Consider the following 21,307-nt stretch of genomic DNA (forward strand, 5'->3'; position numbering starts at 1 on the left):
AGTCAGATATATGCAGTGGAACATTCTAGATAGACACGGCAAAGGCGCACACGTGTATCATGCTACCTTAGTGTGTTGGAGCCATGTCCAAAGGGTGGTGTGCGTTGCCTCATTCTCCCCTTCAGATATGAACCTTGATGCTTAGAGGGTGCCTCAGAGATAGAAAATTTGAATCTCTCCCCGTCCAGCCTCCTCTCCCTATTCTGTAGTTTGGCCTGTCCTGAAACATTTAACAAACGACTTAGGTGTAAATATGAGATTGACCTGGCACGGTTCAGCCTAACCCAGTGCAAGTAGCAAGGTACCTCAGATGTCAGAGATCTCCTAAGTTGGGGAGTCAGCAAAGCCAAATAAAAATATTTGGCGCTTTTCAGGTCCTACAGTCTCTGTCATAGTTACTCAACACTGCTGTGGTTAATGGGAAAGCAGCTATAGACAATTCATTGTTTCATAACGTGCGTGACTGCATTCCAATCAAAATTTTTTTATAAAAACAGGCTGTAGGCTGTGCTTTGGTGAACCCTGCCCTACCCTGCAGACATCCTTGTAATGTAAAGAACAAGTGAAAGAAAATGGGGCTAGACTAGATGGGGCAGAAAGAAACTGTGCAATAACCAAGAGTTGGTGTCTTCATGTGTGTTGTATTTCCAACATTTTGCTGGTAGGTATAAACCCAATAAGACTGCGCCCTCATTCACAGCAGATCATTAGGAACATGGAGCAATTCTAAGAAATTAAAATGATTTGGAGGAAAAAATTACTGCGTTATGAGGATAGAAAATATTTTTATAGCAACAATTAACCCATTTTATCACCTGTGCAGTCTGCAGTTAAGAAAGTAGGCTAAAGAAAGATATGATTCTCATCCATAAGTACCCAGAGTGCAGCCACCAAGAGTAAAGAGAGGAATTGTTCTCATTAGTTAGCAATGACAAGGCTAGAAAGAATGGATTTAATTTGGAGCAATAAGAATTCAGTTTAAATAGCAGGGGGAAAAGGCAGTTAAGAGGAAAAATCAACTGGGGATTATCACCAACCTCCAGAAAGGAGGAGAAGGGACATTTGCTGGGGAATCTTTGAATCTGATTTTTGCCAGTGTGCCCATCGACTGAGGAAAGCGGAGTGAGATTTCAGCTCTGGTCTCTGGAGTGGAGGTGGCTGGCTGGAGCCACAGTGGTAAGCTCAGCCCTCGAAGCCGTGCCCATCTCCAGCATCCACGCGTCCAGCATGCCTTGGAAACAGGAAAAGCTGGAAAGAAAAGGCTTGAGCTGGAAGCCTGTCTGATCTCGGAGTGAGCCAGAGCAGGGCAAGTCTGTACTTAGGAGTACAGGGAAGCCCTGGTTAGAAAGGATCATCTTCAAAACATAGAAGAGGGGTCTTGGGGAGAGCTGTGAGCCTTCAATGCTTCCTCAAATCCTTTAGGAAACCCTAGCGTACTTCAAAAAGCCACGCCAGGGAGCACAGAGAAAGGCAGTCATAGTTCGTTCGTTCAGTTTATCTTTATTTGGCCTCTATGAACCACCATAATTTACAAAACTCTATGAGATTTATGCTGCATATAACTTAATGACTATTTCATGGCAGCTATAACTAGGCTATTATTACCAGCTCACTTGCATTTTCATGGTGATTTATCTTCTTTTTTTACTCAGTGTGACTTACTAAGAAAAATATGATTTGGCACAGCCACGAGCATTTTTCAATCAGATAATGTGCTACCAGTTTATCCATTTCTTCCCATTCGTACAGCGTCTTCACTTTTAAGAGAAACATTTTCTTCTTTTCTATTAGTTTACTTGCAGTTGGCAGTGTTTTGTAAAATAGACGTGAGGACCCTGGAAACTTCTAGGAGAAACCAAAGCATTCCACTTTAATTCTTCAAAGCAGAAATACAAGAAACTTTACACCAAAAAGAGAAGAGACACCCTCCCCCTCCTTATGGACTTACCCCTTATTCCAATGTCATTATCATTGTTTAAACATTCTAAAACATTCCAATAGATTGTCCTTCAGAGCTTGGGTTAGGAAATGCCATATAATACTTTTAGAGAAAAGGAAAAGAGACCCTACCATGTGAAGAAACCACACCATTCCTGAATGGACCTGATGTGTCTGTGGCCTTCTTAAGCATGGGGCCGTTTTATGGGGTTAATGATTTCAAACCTTTTTTTTTAATTCTCTAGTGGATTGTCTCTGGTATCTACCAGAGATAGAAACTGTGTGTGACTCTATTCCAATAAAAATGTATGTATAAGAACAGGCTGCAAACAGTCCTTTGGTGACCACTGTCCTAGGCTTTGAATGTCCTCATAGAAATGTAAGGAACACGTGATAAACACTGAGGTCAGAGTTTAAGAGCAAAGGGAATTTTCCTCAACATACTGAAGAGGGAAGTTTCCAAGTAGAAGGTCAAAGACTTGCTTACAAAATCCACTCTCTTGTTTTGGACATTTATATAGATTCATCGGGAAAATGAAGCCATAAATACGTACCAAGGTGATTTTTTTATGACGTTCACAATCTGTAAAACATAGATTGGTTTATTTACAGTGTGTTTCTTTGCACTAAAGAAGATAACTCAAAAAGAAAAGAATTTAAGGGCCATGAAGGAAAGTGGGCAGAAGACAGCAGACTGAATTCCCCCTTGTGGTGCCTCTAGGAGAAGAGGAACTCACTGGGGAAAAAAAGAGAAAAGAGAGAAAGTGATGACAGACCTGAAGAGGAAATGAAAGGAGGGTGAATCCCAGAGACAGGGGCAGAAAGGAAGAAGTGGGCCTGAGGAAAGGAGGCCCACTGTCTGGAGATGTCCTCTGGCAAGTGTCACATGGGCAAAGCTTCATTCTTTGAGTGCAGGTGTTAATTGTGGAAATAACCGAAAGTACCTAGGTGCTACTTCTGAGTAGTTGTTGAACAAGTATTTTGCTCAGAAACAATGTATCAACTCCGAAATTAGAGCAAGCATGTGTGTGCGCGCACGCGCGTGTGTGTGTGTGTGTGTGTGTGTGTGTGTGAGAGAGAGAGAGAGAGAGAGAGACATGGTTGGGGAGGGAGATAAAAGAAATTGAGAGTCTGCATTTTACAAACTGCTACTGAAGGCTATTCCTAGGATTTCCTGAAGCTTTTGAAGCAGTGGTAACATTGTCATTGGAATATTCCCCCTTTACACCCAAGTTAGCCTATTTGGAGGAAGAGAGGCTTCTCTCCCAAGAACACTGGGGCATCTGACCCAAGATGAGCACCTGCTGTAAAACAGGCTTATCTGTTGCTGAGACCCTGGAGCAGGAGTGACAGGGAGGGTTCCTCTTGCCTCAGCTCTGAGTGCCTCTCACTGTCTCACTGCAGGCTTTGCACTGGAAGATTTATAGAGCACTAGGTGAGTCTGGCAAGTAGGCTTTCTGGCTTCCACTAGCCATGGCTACCTCTGGCATGGAAGGGAGGCTTTGGGGATGGAAGTATGCTACGTATTTGTTACACTCCCTCTAGGCTGCACACTATCCTTCACAGGCTTAAGTTCTCCCATATCCCTTCCTTTGTCATCCCGAAATCCCCACGCATTAAATGCTTTTCAGGAAAGCAGGTATCTTTTTAAACTCCTATTCTCTGGGGGCCCTTGAATCATTGACTAACCTGTTTACTCAGTCTTATTATGATCCTTCCCCCACAGGCTAAAGTCAGCTGCTCTGACAGGGTTTTTCTGTTTAGACAGTTAGGGAGCAAGCCAGAGAAATTAGCACGACTAATTGGGGACATACAACATTTGGAAGGAGGGGGAGGCAGGAATACAGGAGAGAGCTTGGACAGCATGAAGGCACTGGTGCCCCAGGATGTAGAATTGATACAAAGAGATGGACACCAAGGCAGAGCTGAACAGGTGCTGTAGGCACAAGTTTTCCTGTTTCACAGTTTGCTGAGATTATCTGTTGTTCTGTCCAAAAGAACAGAGGCTCATCTTTCTTTGACTGCTTTCTTTTAAATCAAATGTCTTCCCACTCATCTGGGCCTCATGGTGATTAAATACGGTTGTTGAACAAGACAAGAATTAGATCATTTTAAAAAAAAATCAGAGAAGGCCAGAAGATCAAAATAATTTAGAGATTGTTTGCTTCAAATTAGCTTCTGTTTCTTCATTTTTTTTGGTTCACACTTCCATGATGTACTATTTTTCTTTGTCAATTATTAATCGTGATATTAATGAATCACAAATGAAATGTGTTTGACGAAGGCCTAAAGTCCGTGAAATAAAGTTGTGTACAGGGAGGGTATCTTATGGCAGAGGGGTTTTTACAAACTATGACTTCAAATATAAATTTCCTCCATTGAAACCTATTTTTGAGAAATTAATCTACTCAGCATATGGAAGAAGCTATTCCTTATGAGTGGCATCTGCCTATTGACCCCATATCTAGGATCTATGGAGCTGTGTCGTGTTATGCTCACCTTCTTTCTGCAATAGGGACAACAATGAATAGGACCAGAGAAAGGATTACCACGAGAGCTTGCTATTGCTAGCATGAAACTCTTGACAACCTCCTTTTACCACCTACAAAATAGAAGGTCAGGGAGAACTGGACCACAGTTAGCCTCTCTTTATGTAGTTAATGCAGGGTATAAAAAAAGACATCCTATTAATTTTATTCTCTCTGTGTGTGATTTACAGTAAATCCTCTTGGATTCATTTTTTAATTATGAACCTTTCAGGAACAGTGAAAATTTATGAGTTAGGGCATCTGTTTTGTTTTACAAGAATCTATAACCTTCCCTACCTGTTTCCCTCCTGACTTGTAATGTAGATCCTTGCATAAAACAAAGGAGGAGAAGAGAAAGTACTGTGGCTCACACTGACCCCCTTTGCATAAGGGCAATGTCTCCTTCCAAAAAACTGCCCCCCCCCAAAAAAAAGACTGATAGTTTTTTCTCAGTGTCAGGTTTGGGAAATTGTATATTTACTAAGTTTGGATTAGATAGTATTGTTTTTCCATAATATATAGCACTTGAAGAGACTCCTGGAGAGTAAATGGGAGCAGAGCGGAAGTATGATAAATGGTTCGTTCTGTACATCTATTCCATCTATAAATTGCTGGCCTGGATGCTTCATTTGGCTGTCTCCATGTGGGATATTTACAGTAAGCCATCAACATCTGCTGGGTTAGTCTTCAGTGAGGTTAGGTGGCTGTTAACTTAGATTCATCTCGATTTGGCTGGTGGCAGAACTGGATTGGATTCAGGAACTGTATGTGGGGCGGGGGCATCTGCAGAGGAGTACAAATGAATGTTGCTTCTGAGGCTGGTAACACAAGTAAAGAGGGAAAGAACAAGAAAACAACAAAGGTGTCCACCAGATGCAATTTTGCTTCCCACAGAGTGCTGCACACTGCATGCTCGCTGTATATTTCCTTTTGCTGCTATTTGTTCTCAGCGAAAAAGGCTTCTTTGGGTTTTCTAGTCTTAGGAGCTTTTCCAGATCATTAGCCACTTCTGTGGAGAGGGCCTGCTGGGGATCCTTTCTGCAGCTTCCAGCTTAGCCATCTCATCCAAGCAGAGTTGGAGGAGAAGGTGGGAGAAGGGAGTAGAAGGGGGTTTTGATGAAGTGACTGCTAATGTAAGCTGGACCAGAGACAGCACCTGCATGGGCATCCTCCTGTGTTTTCTCAGATCTGTATTATTCCCAGGGTGCCTCCATCTAAATCTGTTGACTTTGATTCTACACTTGGTTTTGAAAGGAAAAATGCCATAGTAGAAAAATGTGCTTAATTCGTGACTGAACGATTTGGATTTGAGTCTCATTTCTGTCCACGTCCAGTGAACTATTTGGCTTTGAGCAAGTCACTCCACTGCTTTGAGCTGCACTTTTCTCTCTTCTTAAATTGGGCACCACTAAGACCATCTTGTAAGGTTTTCCTTAGGTTCAGGTGAAATAAAGTATTCAGATTGTTTGTTATCTGTAAAGCACTGCACAGCGATCAAACGGTAGTTTTTTTGATGAAATATCTGGCAGGTCATGACTTCATTTGAGAAAAAAATGTTAGTAAAAGGAAGAGTATGTTTTATAATTGAGAGCAGAGTTTCGTTTTGAAAGTCGGCAGGCAGTTTCTGCAAGCGCATTCCTGTTTTATTTGATCAAAAGCAAGTTTTTGAATTAATCAAATCCACAATTGAGATTTTTGGAGGGTCCTGCTAGCCTCCCGTGAAGGACCCAGTTCCCTCTGAAAGAAGTTGGGGGGGGGTGGTCAGTAGCATAAGTAGACGCCTCTGGCCTCCTTCGTTCCTCATTATAGGGCATGTGTGTCCATGCACAGTCACAAGGTGATGTGCTGGGCTTCTACTGCCCTTTAATATGATGCTCCAAAGGGCTCTCTACTAACCAGGAAAAGTATAATCCACTCTGCCCCAAAGTTCCTTGTTCAATTGTATGGACCATGGAAAATGAAAATATCTCATCTTGCCAAAAGAAGGAGATGGAGGAGGACATGAGGGAGGAGGAGGGAGAGAGGAGAAGAGGAGGGGGGGGCAGAGACGAACAGAACAATGATAACAAACAGCACCATCAGGAGCACAAAACCCTTCTAGGCAAGGATAGTATGAAAACGGTGTGAGACTCACCATGGTCACCAGATCAGGATATAAATGGCTTGGCCCTCTACCTGGGCATTAACAGAGCCCAGAAAGAGTCATTGCTAGAAGAGCATTCTAAAGTGGGTTCAGCCAGATTGAGTAAAGATGAGTGCTGCTACCACCAAAAAAAATTGGAAACGTAAAAGCACGCACGCAGATAAAAGCATCCCATAGATGTTTGTTTCCTCAAATATAAAAGAAAAAGGAATGATAAATTGAGTAGGCAGATGAAATGTGTAATGATAGAGTCGTAAAAATTTAGTTGACACAATGTATCCAAATCATTTATATCCTAGAGAGCTAGGATGAAGCAACGGCCAAATGACCATACCTTTCTCCTTTATCACTTACACTAGTGACCCTTTGACTGTTAACTGATGATGGTCATGTTTCAAAATCCTCAATGTATGCATGATATGAATTTAGAAAAAAAAGGATTAAGAGAATTCAGCTTATAAGTGATAATCATTATAGCTGAATTGAGTGTTTTTCATGAGCCAGACAAGGTGCTATGTTTTGGGGATACTGTGATCAACCTTGGCTCACATAGAGCCAACAACTTGAAAGAATATAGTGATTAAAACATGAGAAATTAGTTTTTCTACACCTTTATGAGATGATGCATATAAAACTTTGGCATAGCTCTTGGCATATAGTGAGCTTTCAATCATGGATAGCTTTTAATATTATTGGTACTTCAGTTAATATTTCTCAAGTCAGCACAAAAAAATATATTTTATTTTCTTAGGTAATGAGTAGACTTTCATCAGACCTCTGAGCTTTCAACTGAAGGAATGTAAAAATCTAAGGAAGCATCAGAATGCAACTGATTTAAAGCCAACCTGGTAACATGTATCCTAGATTGTTGCAGTTATTAAATAGCTGGACAAGTTCTAAATATCAGAGGATTTTTAGACAAATGAATCTCAAGTGCAACAAGCAAGGCAAACACTAGGCATCATCAAGTGAGTGCTGGGGCTCGTATGACTTAATGGCAAGCCTACCTTAACACTGCCAGTTAGATGAATTATCGCATTGACCCACCACTTACAATGTTACTAGTGATTACTCTTGGGTATTGTTCAGTGCATCAGGGCAAGAAATAACTCATTGACTCCCTGAAGCTATAGATGATGGATTTCAGATCCCTGGCTGCATTCAGAAGGCATGGAGCTCAGCATATTGATGCGGGAATTCATTAGCCACCCATCCCATAGCATCATATGCTTAGATCCTGATGCTGTAGCTGAGGCTGTTCCATCTTGTTAGTGTTTGCCTGATAGATGGCAGAGGGAACTGTATAACTGGATTAGCCTCAGAGATAGTTCTGACAGCCAGACCTGTCATTTCCCAGCCGGAGATGACACCTTTGGAACGAGAATCACTTAAAGATGTTTAGATGAGCCCCGTTGATTGACCAAACTAACCTTCATCCGGAAGTCAGTTCATACTCAGGATGACAGGAGATGATTGGCAATGGTCTCATATTCTATTCCTAACTCTTTAGTTATACTCTTTTAATTCACTTTTTTTTCCTACTCCATGTTCTGTAAAATGGCAGATAACTTAATGGCACAGATGAGTATTTCCTCCACTGACTTTGCTCTGTTTCTTCCGAGATCTTCTAACATTGCTACCGTTACTATCACTCACTGCTAATGTTAACTGACAAAGTACGGGGTACCAGACATTGTGCAAAGACTTTGTTTATGTTATCTTATTATGAGCTCACAGCACCTGTGAGGTAGTCACTATTAATATCCTCACTTTATAAATGAGGCAACTAATGTTTAATGAAGCTAACGAGTTTTCCCAGGATAGCCCTGCTAATAAGCGGCTGAGCAGGCGTTCAAATCCAGTTCTGATTCTTAATTACTATTACACCCCTAATGAAAGTTTCAGAGTAGCAAGTGTAGCAGTGATCATTTTAATTCAACACGTATTTATGAAACAGCATTTTATTTGGGGTTGGTGGAGATGCAAAGAGGTTTATTATCAAGGAAGGAAATACAAATTGCACATACGGCTGTGTTTTAAGGCACAATGGGCTATATACCAAGGAAAGTGAGAATACCACCGGTTGTAGACATTGAAGAAATGTGCATAGACAGAGTGAGTCAGATTTTGACTGGTGGAATCTGGAAAAGGAACAAGCCAGATAAAAATAATAGCATGAGTGTAACCTCAGAAAAAGGAAATACAGGCTGTAGTCTCAAAATGCATGTTCAGTTTGACCAGAGTAAATGGCTTGAGAGAATGGGAAGACAGCGTGGAAGGGCAGAAAGATCCTATTTTTTAGAGGCAAGTGGCCTATGATTCAAGACCTAGTTCTGCCTCCAACCAGCCCTGTGTCCTTGGGTGAATTATTTGACCTCTCTATAAAGTCCATGTAAAGATGTATGATAGCATGTAAAAACACAGTAGATGCTAAATTAATGATAGCTATTGTTTTTTAGTTTTTTGTTTTTGTTTTTGTTTTTTCAGTTACTTTAGTCCTGTATTGGGGAGAATCTGAATGCCTATTGATAGATTGCTTCTGAAAGCAGTGAGAGGACATTGAAAGTTTTTCAGTAGGAGACAAAATCCCAAAGCTTGATTTTTAGGAAGACTGTTTTGACTCTGTTGAAAGAATGTTTTTTAATAAATTCAAGGAAAATAAATAGCAGTTCATTATTTAAGTGGTCCAGAAAAAAAATATTTTTAAAGACTTATGCTATGATGATGATCATAGGAAGGTAATGAGAATGAAACAAAAAGACGTTTTAAAAATTGAAACAATGGGTATTGCCAGTTGGTTAATTGGCAAAAAGAGAGAAGTCAGGAACATCTAGACTGTGAAGATAATGATTTCATTACCAACAATAAGACAGAAGGCATACAAGAAAAACAGATTTTAGGATAAAACCATAGCTTGACTTTAGTGTTGCAAAACCTAAGGCATCCAAGAGTCAATCTGCAGTGATTTCCGATAAGAAATATGTGATGAGGTCAGATGAGAGATAAGGGCTGGAGGTAGGAACTTGAGACTTCTCAGCCTGGCAATGACAGCAGGAGCTCTGAGGATTGCTAACATCTCCAAGGAGAGCAATGAGTAGGAACTTGGGAAATAAATACATAACTTTACAAGAAGAAGGAGGAAGAGGAAGGAAGCTATGAAGACTAGAGGTTCAGGGGAAACCCAGAATAGTGAAGTTTTACAGAAAACAAAAAGCTTGAGAGGGGTTTTCAAACACAAGTAATTCTAGAGCTATTTTTTTTCCAGATCTTTTAGTCAAACCTCTTTTATTTGCAATCACTTTATAGGGACAGCTTCTGCATCTTTATTGTTATTTATCACAGCATGTGTTTGTCATTCCAATTCTCTAACCAGTCATTCTTCCTTTCTTCCCTCGGTAGGCATCCTAAGTGTTACTAACTCAAAGCCAGAAGACTCAGGTCTGCCCCTCTCTCTGCCACCAACCAGCAGTTACTTCATGTCAGCAGTAGAGATAGAGATATTGTTCTGCCAACTTCATAGTATGGCAGAGAAGATGGAATGAAAGACTGCTTGTGAATGTGCCCTGTTACTATTGAAAGACCTACAAAATTAAATCAGTATTTTTTTCCTAATAATATTAGCATGCCTACCACCCACCAGAGCTCTTGGTGCCTAAGAGATTGTGGTTGGAAACCTGTAATTGAAGACCTAAAAGATGCTTAAGTAGTTGTAGTTTTCAACAGGAAGGATGGCAACCAGCAAGCAGGGATCAGAGCCAAAATGGGGATTGACCCAACTGCCAGATCTTATGACCTGCTATGGTTTTCAAAGGGTATGTGCCTCATAGACCTTGTCCTTCACCCCTTGAAGCATTACTTTGGGGGAGGCCATTTGGATTTAAGATCATGCTATGGTTCACCTGATCCCAGGGAGCACCATGTGATGACTGGTGCAGTAAGACCTGGAATCTGATTTACCTTTATCATTATCCCAGCTTGGATGACTACAGATGTTACTAATGGTCACACAATTATGCAGCCCTTTTAAAAATGCAAATGGCAGTGCTTAGATTATTAAACACCTTTGGAAATGAACTCCACCAGGTGACTTTTCATGGCTACAAACTCATATTCTTACCCTATGGCATGCATGTTTTTGTAATCACTTCTGCATGTGCTCTCTTTTTATTGTCTTGACAGTGTGCCTGGTACTTTGTATATATTAGCTGATTTAGTTCTCACAACACTATCAAGTTGATGGGATTACTTTAGAGATTGAGAAACTAAGGCTCAGAGGATTATGTAACAATTGTTCACAGTGCTAAGGGAAAGAAATAAATATTGGTATGTTTTATTCTAATGCCATATATAGTGTTTTTGAGAATTACCTATTCAGTATTGAGGTTGGATGTGGTGAATTTGCAGGACCTGTGATTTTTGTTTCTTAATCCCCACAGTTAAGAATGGTAATCAGAAACAAAAGAATGGATACAATATTTGGATAGCAGAATACATAACTGGAACTAAGTCACTTTATTTTTTGATTCAAAGAAATCCTTCATTTTACATTACATTTGATTGCTTCCCAGTATGTTTTTTGTCTCAGTAGCATTAAGGCACCCAGTTACCCCTAAACTGCTTTCTTAAGCATCCCTATGCAAAATATAAACTAGTCTGTGGTTTTACATGCAATAGGGTGGACCAAGAGAATCAGAGGCAACTTTCGTTCTTAAATTTTAACCAAAAAAATCCTCTCAAATGCAATATATCTGACTGAGATTATTGTGTAAATACATTCACATATTTCACTGTGAGATAAAAATGCCCTGTTAGAAGGCTTCAAATATTCGTATGTGAAACTGTAAATGATCTCAAATAATACAGAAATACATTTAATCTCTCTGCAGTCAGTATTTAATTGTATTTACTTCTAATTTGAAGACCACATATGAATGTCTTCACAGCAGCCTCAGGCCATCAACCACTGGTCTGTTAGTTTCAAATCTCTAGTGACAACAATGTAGGAAAAAACTGGAAAAGTAGCCCTTTGCATTGGAAATCACATTTCTTGAAGGGGGACCAGATTCCCTTCAATTGGCCCCCGACTTGATGCCTAATCCCTAAGTTTAGCAAGCTTTCACGTTTGCTACTTAGATCAGTGATTCTAGAACAGGTTTTGTCACACGGCTAAACAGCAAATGCAACACTAAAGCTTGAATGAGGTAACCGAGTTTGGCATGGCGTAATTGCCAGCACACAGAGCACAATGGGGGAGGGTCTTGGACTGTCCACAAAGGGCAGCTACCTTTTTAAACAAAAGGCAAAAATCTGCCTGACATTTGGTTGGGAATATATACGGGGCATAAAGCAAGAGGTATAATGTGACAAACTTATCTCTCCATGAGAGGTAGGTGGAAGGAACAGAATTCTCAAGTTAATATTAGCCAGCCAGGTGGAGATTTAGTAACCTACTTCCATGAAAAAAAAAAAAAATGTATTCTTTTTTTTTTTTTTTTTTTTTTTTTTTTTTTTTTTTTTTGACCAGCTCCTACTGCATGTCAGCTAAGTTCTAGGTGCTGGGAATACATTAGCAGACAAGATAGACCACCTCCCTGGTCTTGTGGAGCTTGCATCTGGTGGGGGAGTCCTCAGTGAGTACAAGCAGTAAGAACCGGAGTTCTGCAGAGCTTTGTAAAAGCCTGAGGTCATCTATATTTAATTGATTAGCATATTCATCAACTGGCAAATCTTCCACCAAACTTTTATTTTCATCTCTGTATTTTTCTCTACTTCCCAACTCTCCATACGAACCTCCCTTACTCTTATAATGAAGACAGAGCAAAGGACCTTCTCACCAGCCAAAAGTTCCGCTACCACTGCAACAGCCACTCTGCTTTGTTTTCAGTACCGAAAAGAAACAAAAACAACGTCTTCACTCCCCATTCTTGTTCCTTATTCTTTGAAATGGTAGTGGCCCATTCCTATTGTTTCATTTTGTAAGTGCATGATGCCTTCAGAACATCCATCCATATTTCAGACAGCAAATTGCTAGTAGCATCCACGCAGCACGCATCGGGAAGAAAGAAAGATGAAACCCAAAATAACCAAATGAAAACTCACCCTCCCTGGAAGACCACACCACTGCCCATATACCTTCCAAGCCTAGCTAGACTGTCCCATCTGCACTTTGACTGCCACCCCAAGAAGGATCACCCCCTATGGTAACAGGGTGACAGTATCAGCAGAAATTAGTTTTTTCCCTTCATGTAACAGTGCTTCAGGAAACAGAATGGAACCACATGTTTCCCTTTGATTCATACCCAAACACTGCAAAACACAGAGTGCGTGCTTCCTCCTTCAAGCTGTGTGTGTGCGTTAAACACATGCAAACATTGGACTGAAATGCAGACACCGTTAAGTCAGCTCTGGGAAAAACCATAAAAGTCTTTCTTTCCTTTCTCTAAATCTCAATCTTTTATTTGAGCTAGATCTTTGCAGAGATTCAAAGAATGTTGTTTTACACTTGTTCTCCAAAGAGGAGTGAAATGTGTTTCATCCAAAATTAAGTATTTACCATATCATACTTTGGAACTGGGAACTTACCACTAGCACTCTCTTTAGAAATTACCATCAATTTTTGATAAAGAGAACAAAGAAACAGCCATTTTATATAATTTTCATGAAAGAACGTAGAAGGTACATTAGGAAAGGTTTCCCTGTGTTTCCACAAATTGCTTCTTTGTTAAAAGCCAGTGTTTGGTATAAGTAGTCTATTAACGAAGAATTCTCCAATGGTATAAACCCCAACCCGAGCACAAAGACCAGACCTCTCTTTGAGGCATGCAGACTGAGTGCTCGTGTCTCTCCAGGAGAATAATTGATACCGCAAAGTAGTGAGACCTGACACCAAATTCTGTGCACATGGTTGTACATGATATGAGCTGGTCATAAGGTTTTGTGTGGCATCTCAGGATTGACACAAAACACTTCATTTCACACAGTGGATGTGTGTGTGTGTGTGTGTGTGTGTGTGTGAGTTTTAAAGCCTAGACAGAACACTTCTGTGAACTGCAACTCTGCTGCAAACCATCAAAAGGAACCAGGTAAACTTAGACCTAGACTTGCTGGACCTGGGAAGCCTATCCGAGAGGGACTTTTTGCTGTTCTTGATGACCAGCAGAGAGGCTGGAGCCAGCTGTGCGTTTCTTCACTGGTCAAGAACCAGGTCAGCACAGCGTATTCCAGAGCGTGTGCAGAGAAACTGTGTGGAGGCATCTAAAGTACAGCTATTGCGGTTGCCGCAGCACCTCCTTCCTTCCTTCCTGGATGCACTGGACAGGAAAGCAAGAATGACGTCCTTTCTTTCTTGCCTCCCCCTGGTGTTCAGCAGCCCTGCAAAAACAAGTCCACTTCCTCCGCTGGATTCCCACGTGCTGTTTCTGGTTCCTCATCTCAGATGCCAGGGTCTCCCTTGCCTTCAGTGTCAAGGGTTTCGAGAAAGTGCCCTGCTAGTGTGTTTTGAGTCTCATTTAGTACACAAATATATTTTAATCTTTAGGTAATTCTTATGCAACTTGAGATTTCCAGTTTCATTGTTTAAAAAATTGGAAGGTTCAGTTGCCTGGGGCCAGCGTATGTATGTGGCAGTGGTCAGCCAGGGACAAGAAACTGTTGTCCTTTTTATGATATTGCATTTCCAGCCACGTTGGCCTCCATGCCCTCTCTGTCACACACATCACCCAGCTTCTTCATACACCTAGCCTGCCCGACCCCTGCAGGCATCTGATCTTGCGACTCCTTTCTCACAGAAGTTGTGTTAACAGTTTGGGGTCGTACCTTTGCATATTATACATAAAATAGTGCTCTCAAACATTTCCATACCTACTTAAAATATTTAGAAGAGCTTAGAAGTTGACACATTTATGTGACTATCCTAAGGGTACGTATTTGCCTAACTCAGAAATATTCGGGACTCACATATATTCATATAGTTCCTATATATAACTTGTTCTTTAGCATAACACCATCAATGCTTTAACTCAGTGGTTCAGCTTAATTTGTGCTCTCTGAAGAAGCTTAGCATTGAATGCAGAATGGAAATTAGCAGCTGAAGATTTTATTAATTTTCCTGGGAAGAATTGGGTATCATTCCTAAAATATCATGATATGTAATATGCATAAAATAACATATTTTCCCATATTTCAATTGATAATTTTACAATATTGTTGTGCCAGAGTTTTCTCGACTGTTCTCATCACACAAATATCTATGTGGTCAGCCTGCTCTGAAGGGGGCCGCCTTTCAGGGGCACAGCCAGCCGGCCGAGAGCTCTGGACCGAGGAACACAATTGTTTTTTTTTGTTTGTTTTTTTGTCTTTTTTTTTTTTTTTGCTATTTCTTTGGGCCGCCCCCGCTGCATATGAAGGTTCCCAGGCTAGGGGTCGAATTGGAGCTGTAGCCACTGGCCTACGCCAGAGCCACAGCAATGTGGGATCCAAGCCGCCTCTGCAACCTACACCACAGCTCACGGCAACGCTGGATCCTTAACCCGCTGAGCAAGGCCAGGAACAGAACCCGCAACCTCATGGTTCCTAGTTGGGTTCGTTAACCACTGCGCCACAACGGAAACTCCCTTTTTTTTTTTTTTTTTTTTTTTTTTCAATTATTACTCCCTGTTTCTTACTCAGAGGCTTTGGCTATTTGTACCAAAATGTTTCACATGCTTCCTCTGGGATTTCTTTTCCTGTTGCATTCCTCAGATCATCAAGAATTTCTTTTTCCCCCACTCCTGACAGTTTTACCTAAACATTTTCTTCCACGGCTTCAGGCCATCGCTCCCAGTCATATCATCTTCTGAGACTATGAATAATTCTTTCCCTTCAATTATATTGTTACCTTGAAGGTATTTATAGGCTGTGATCTAGTCCCTTGGAGTCATTGCTTTGCCAGACTTTATAAATTTAGCTCTCACCACCTCTCTTCGTATGTTTTATCTTCTAGCCTTTAGAGAATTCCTTTTTTTTTTTTAATCTATCTTTGTAGCTTCTATGATATTTCAATATTCTCCCCAAACTAGAGACGTCAGGATGGCACATCATCCCAGGTATTACTGTGGATATTTCATTTTAGGGAGGGAAATCAAGGGGGAGGATTAATTCAAAACTGAACTTAATCTATTTTGTGACTCAGGAAAATAGACAAAATGGTAGAGAAAGCTGTCAGGGCAACATGTTTCCACATATTTTAACATACTGTTAGAATAATCCTGGAAGCTTAAGGGGAAATCATGATTTTTTTTCTGAGAACATTCTGTTCCCATTAGATATTTGGACCCATCCTTTGGAGTAAGACATTCTTTACAAATCCAGGCTTCAAAAATGCTTGTGTAACAAGACTGGATTTTTTTCCCACAGTACAGGAGCTTTTAAACCAATATTTTCATTATTATTACTGTTATAAATATTATTATTCCTGTCTCTATGGCTTAAATTTGAAGAACAGCATTACGCATTTAATTTTAGGAAGAAAAATCAAATTGCAACGTGACCCACCTTGGTACTAGCTTTAAGTTCTAGTTCACATCTGCCAGCTTTGGAAACAATGCAAATCGGGTATAGTCTCCAGGGGACACTGCAAGAGGCAATGGTTAGTTCTTTGGTACGATGGTCTCCAGTTTTGACTGTCCCACATACTAGAAATAAAAATTAACCATGTACCACTTATAAATATGTTTATTTATAATGTGTGTACCTGTGGTAATAGTTATAAAACATACAGAAATATCAGAATTTTTTAAAAGGTAAGGTTTAGATGTCGTAATATTTTCCCGCATCACCCTTGTGAACCAACCTTGGCACCTCCTAAGGATGCTCACCCCACGGCTCTTGGCAGCAGCTCTGTGCTGACAGAAAGCGCCACCATCATCCCCAGCAGCTCCCAGGAGGAAGTCCAGAATGAGCCATGCAGTGCCAAGAGCACCTGAGCGGATCTGTCAGCCAAACACTCCCTTTAGAGATGAAGGTATAGAGACCCCGAGGCTTCCGTACCCCTGGCCACAGAGTGGGTGAATAAGAAAGTTGGGCAGGGAACACAAGCCCTGTAATCCCCAGGTTGTAATGTGTTAGGAAAAGACAGGTTGTTCTGTTTCAGCTGGAGTTTGAGGAAAGTGGGGGCTGAGCTCCAGACGATGGAGAAGGAGAGGGCGAGTCAATAGATGTTGCTAATGGTGAAGCATTGTTTGCCTGAGTCGTCTCTCTCATTCACCCTCCCTTCGAGTAAGCCCTCTTCACTGGCTCTCTGTCCTCTCTGTTTCTCTCTCCAACTTAAAATCCAAAGCTTCTGCTTTAATAGCAGACCTCTTTAACAAGAGCAGACTCACAAGCCAGACTTACTGAGTTCACGTCACGTAATTCTGTGACTTAACGGCGTCACTTAATAGCTCTTTGACGTCAACCAAGTTACCTAAGTTCTCTATGCCTCAGTTTCTCTTGAAACTGCTGATAGTAAAGTTCCATACAAGTTGATGTATTAATAAATTAGATGATAAATTAGATGATACCATTGCACACTGCCTGGCCCTATCCTAAGTGTCCTTTAAATATCAGTTATTATTATTATCCTTTTATTAATAATCCCTCCTAGGAGTTCCCGTTGTGGTGCAGCAAAAACGAATCTGACTAGTAACCATGAGGTTGCGGGGTTGATCCCTCGCCTTGCTCAGTGGGTTAAGGAGTGTTGCCGTGTGCTGTGGTGTAGGTCGCAGACTTAGCTCAGATCCAGCGTTGCCGTGGCTGTGGCATAGACTGGCAGCTATAGCTCTGATTCGACCCCTAGCCTGGGAATCTCCGTGTACTTTGGGTGTGGCCCAAAAAAGCTTGGGGGCACTATCCTGCCAGAAGTCTTCCCAGCCTGAGGATAACGGCAGCAGGAGGATTGAGGGTTAAAGGGGTATCTGTTCATCAGTCTGAACTCTGCCGTGTGAGAGCCTGTATTACAGCCTTGATAGCTTCCTCACACAACGAGCTTCCTCCACCCCCTTGGAGTGTTTCCATTTTCTCCAGTGTTCAGTATCAGGGAGAGTTATTAAATGATAAGGGAGTTTGCTTTCTGGTTGTATATTGTGAGAGGCAGAGAAACAATGAGTGTGGTGACACTTTAGAGGGCATGTTAGGGCTGATTGTGGGAACTCCGTATCAGAGAGCAGGTCATGTGACAGGGCTGCATCTGGGACGCTGCCTCCCTTTCCCGGAGGGTTATTAATGGGCCTTCATACCTGGGAGGACAGATTACCATGTCTGGGCAATGCGATAATTAGAGACGCATCGCTTATCACAAGAAAGGGCCCTGGCACTTGGGGTTGGCAACTCTGTACCATGTGTGAGGCAGGCTCCAAGCTTCAGACGCAAAAGAAAAGTAGAACTGTCACCTGTGGGCATTGATTGGCAATTTTTTGTTGTTGTTGTTTTTGTTTGTTTGTTGGCTGTGCTTGTGGCATGTGGAAGTTGCCAGACCAGGGCTCAAACCCATGCCACAGCAGCAACCCGAGCCATAGCAGTGACAGATTCTTAACCCACTGAGCCACCAGGCAACTCTGGCAATTGATACTAAATAGAGCGTCTGGGGCTGAGGAGCAGAAGACCTGAGTTTTATACCCAGTTTTGCCACCAGGGAGCCATAGGGTCTTAGGGAAGAGACATTTATCTTCCGACGATCAGTTTTTAGATATGAGAAAATGGGGACTATCTAAGCCCTACTTATCTCAAGGAGATGCAGCTCAAAGGCCATCTCCAGGCAGGTAGTAGGGTGGAGACAAAGGTATGGATGTGCTCTGAGGATAAAGGAGACATAAGATGTTTTCAAGCAGAAGGAAAGGGGCCAGTACAAAGGCAGAGACTGCCAATGCATGCGAGAAGATGTGAGCAAAGTTGACCAGCCTGGAGCTGGAGAAGGCAGGGAAGAGTTCTAGAAAAATCAAGGTAGAGGATTTAATTTTGGACACCCTTCCTGTGGAGCATAGAAGAGAGCAGGGTTTGGGAAATTGCACCAAAACTCTGCTAAGAGGAGGAGAGTCAGGGAGGTTCACATCTGATAGTCTTGAGCTTCCTAGTGAAAAAAATTCAGAGTCATCTGCTGCAAGCAACAGAGGCAAAGGTAGATTTAGAGACTCGAAGAAAGTGTAAAACCTTTGGAATGACCTCTTTGGGGGTTGTCAAAGGAATCACCAAGGCATCTTTTCAATACTGCCTTGATCCCAGAGTCAGAACAATGTGGGTTTCAAGCCTCACTTTACCTTTTCCTCCAGGTTAGTCTAAGCAGTCACCTGTTAACTTCCCCCATCTGTACAGTCATAATCTATACCTTCGCACTTCATACTTGTGATGAAAATTAAATGTGGTCACATGTGTAATGCGCATGACATTGTGCTTGACCCATAAAAGCTCCTCATTATTTTAGGAAAGCAGACATGATGGGAGAGAATACATCAAACATCTGGGGTTGCCAAATAGAGACTGTCCAATTTAGAAGCCGGGTTGTATTGGCCTAATGGTACCAGGATTAAATAATGTTCTTTGTAGGTGTATACACACTTTCTTTTCAGAGGCTTGTCTTCAGCTCCAGGGCTGTTCATTGCTTCTTTCACGTGATTCACATGTTTCTACGTGCTCGTGGCTTTACATTGTGGCCTGGAGAGAGAAAGTAGAGTAAGTCTTAATTTGAGTGCAGTATAATGTAGATAATATGCTCCTGAATTGGTGCCAATGGCTCATTAATCCAATCAAGGTGAGCCCCAAGCCAAACCACTCTTGACTGAGAAGGCAAAGTTATTGGTTGAGTTTTTTATAGGTAGGCCAGGTAATTTAGCCATCTTCATTGGTATTGAAGCACCTACCATAATTACAGGGCTCATTTTACTCAAAGGATCAGTCAAGAGTAAATATGAAAGGCTCCCTTTTAGGATTCCCTTTTTCTAAAGCCCTTGTAAGATTCCCTCTATATTGCATTTTATGTGACTAATGTAGATAATTACGAAGGTGGACATTCACTCCAGCCAAAATGCAGGCGGAAATTAACCTGAGAAGGAGGAAGAAGCCTATAGACACCCCTTCAAATATCTAATGATTTCCTTCTTATGAGGAAGCCCCACATAGGAGTTCCCGTTGTGGCTCAGTGGTTAACGAACCCAACTAGAATCCATGAGGACACAGGCTTGATCCCTGGCCTTGCTCAGTGGGTTAAGGATCCAGCGTTGCCGGGAGCTGTGGTATAGGTCACAGACACGGCTCGAATCACATGTTGCTGTGGCTGTGGTATAGGCCAACAGTTCCAATTCAACCCCTAGCCTGGGAACCTCCATATGCCATGGGTGCAATCCTAAAAAGACAAAAAAGAAAAAAGAAAGGCCAAGTGAGGTGCAAGCCCCACTCACATAGTTCATAAGAGTTAAAAGCATCCTTCAAATGGAATGCTATGTTCTTATAAAAATGCCTGCTATTTATAAGGCATTGATGGAGTTCAGGAATGTGTATATATGAGTATATGTGTCTCTGGTCATTTTGTTTTCCCCTTTAATCCCCTCATGGATCTCCAAGGTGGAAATTATTGTCCTCATTTCTCAGTCGAGCATCCAAACTTAGAGAGGTTGTGCGGCTTGCCAAGGTTCCTGACACTTGTAAACAGCGGAGTCCAGATTTAAATCCAGGTGTACCTAGAGTCAGAGCCCAAGTTCCTTCTCCTTCCAGGATTTCTAAATTCCTCTGTGGGGTTCCTTTGGTCAACCCACTGAGCTACAGAGCCCACATCAAAAAGGTACCACTGTTTCTGCTGTTCTTACACTGGCTTATCCAATTCGGAAGGAGTATCCAGAATTCTCAGCTCCTGAGTCCCTCTGCACCCAAGCTCCAAAAGAATCAATTAAAATTGCAGTTCAGTGTTAATAGAGTTAATATTAATATTGAGAAAACCAGTTGGTCAGCTAGAAAAATCATGCTAAAGGTAATTTTATGCCTCAGTAAGTTAAGGAAAAAAAAAATGTTTGAATTTCTCAGAAGGTTCTTATTCTCCCATGCTGACTGCCTTTTCAAAGTGATTTTGCAAGATATTCAGTTTTAATACTAATGTATCATTTTCTAGAATATATTTACCAATGAAATGTTAAAGAATCTTATTGGTATAATGAATTATGTAAAGTCTCCTCAGATTAGGTCTGGCTTTCTATGGTCACCTACTCCTGACATATTTTTATCAATCATACATAGAAAGTACATAGAAAATTCTACCAGGCATCACTGAATAATCTCATATGTTTCCTCCCAAAGAGTATTCTTTCAATTTTAAAGATTTGTTGGCTAGAAAGTGTTGAGGGTCCTAAATGGTACTAAGTGAAGAAATGCTAAAAACATGTACAACGTGAACACCAAAGTATTTTCCTTCCCAAGTGAAATGCCAGTGTGAGAAAGCCCAATACGATAGTGAACTTGACCAGTGGTGGGTACCAGCAGAAAAGGAGTGGACATTAATTCAGGCGTTGACGCAGAGGTTGGCATTGTGAGGATTTTCAAATTCCAGAGCTAAATGGACCATCCACTGAGAGGCCATATCCAGACAGATCAATACTATACAAAAAATAATTGCTTTTCTTGGCGAATCCTAAGAAAGGTCTGGGGCTTTAGGGAAAATGAGAGCGATTTCTTTTTTTTTCTTTTTTCTTCTTCCTCAAAA

General features: G+C 41.3%; 1 protein-coding gene across 43 annotated transcripts in view; it reads left to right on the top strand.

Moving 5' to 3' along the window:
* Positions 1-21,307, top strand: part of NRXN3 (neurexin 3) — a 1,642,123-nt gene that overhangs the window by 1,256,127 nt on the left and 364,689 nt on the right. The gene's annotated exons all lie outside the window — the stretch shown is intronic.

Source organism: Sus scrofa, chromosome 7, assembly GCF_054392235.1.
Source record: "Sus scrofa isolate SSC_HxYL_T2T_F1_AM1 chromosome 7, Sscrofa_HxYL_maternal_Yorkshire_Landrace_v2.0, whole genome shotgun sequence".
Taxonomy (NCBI): Eukaryota; Metazoa; Chordata; class Mammalia; order Artiodactyla; family Suidae; genus Sus; species Sus scrofa.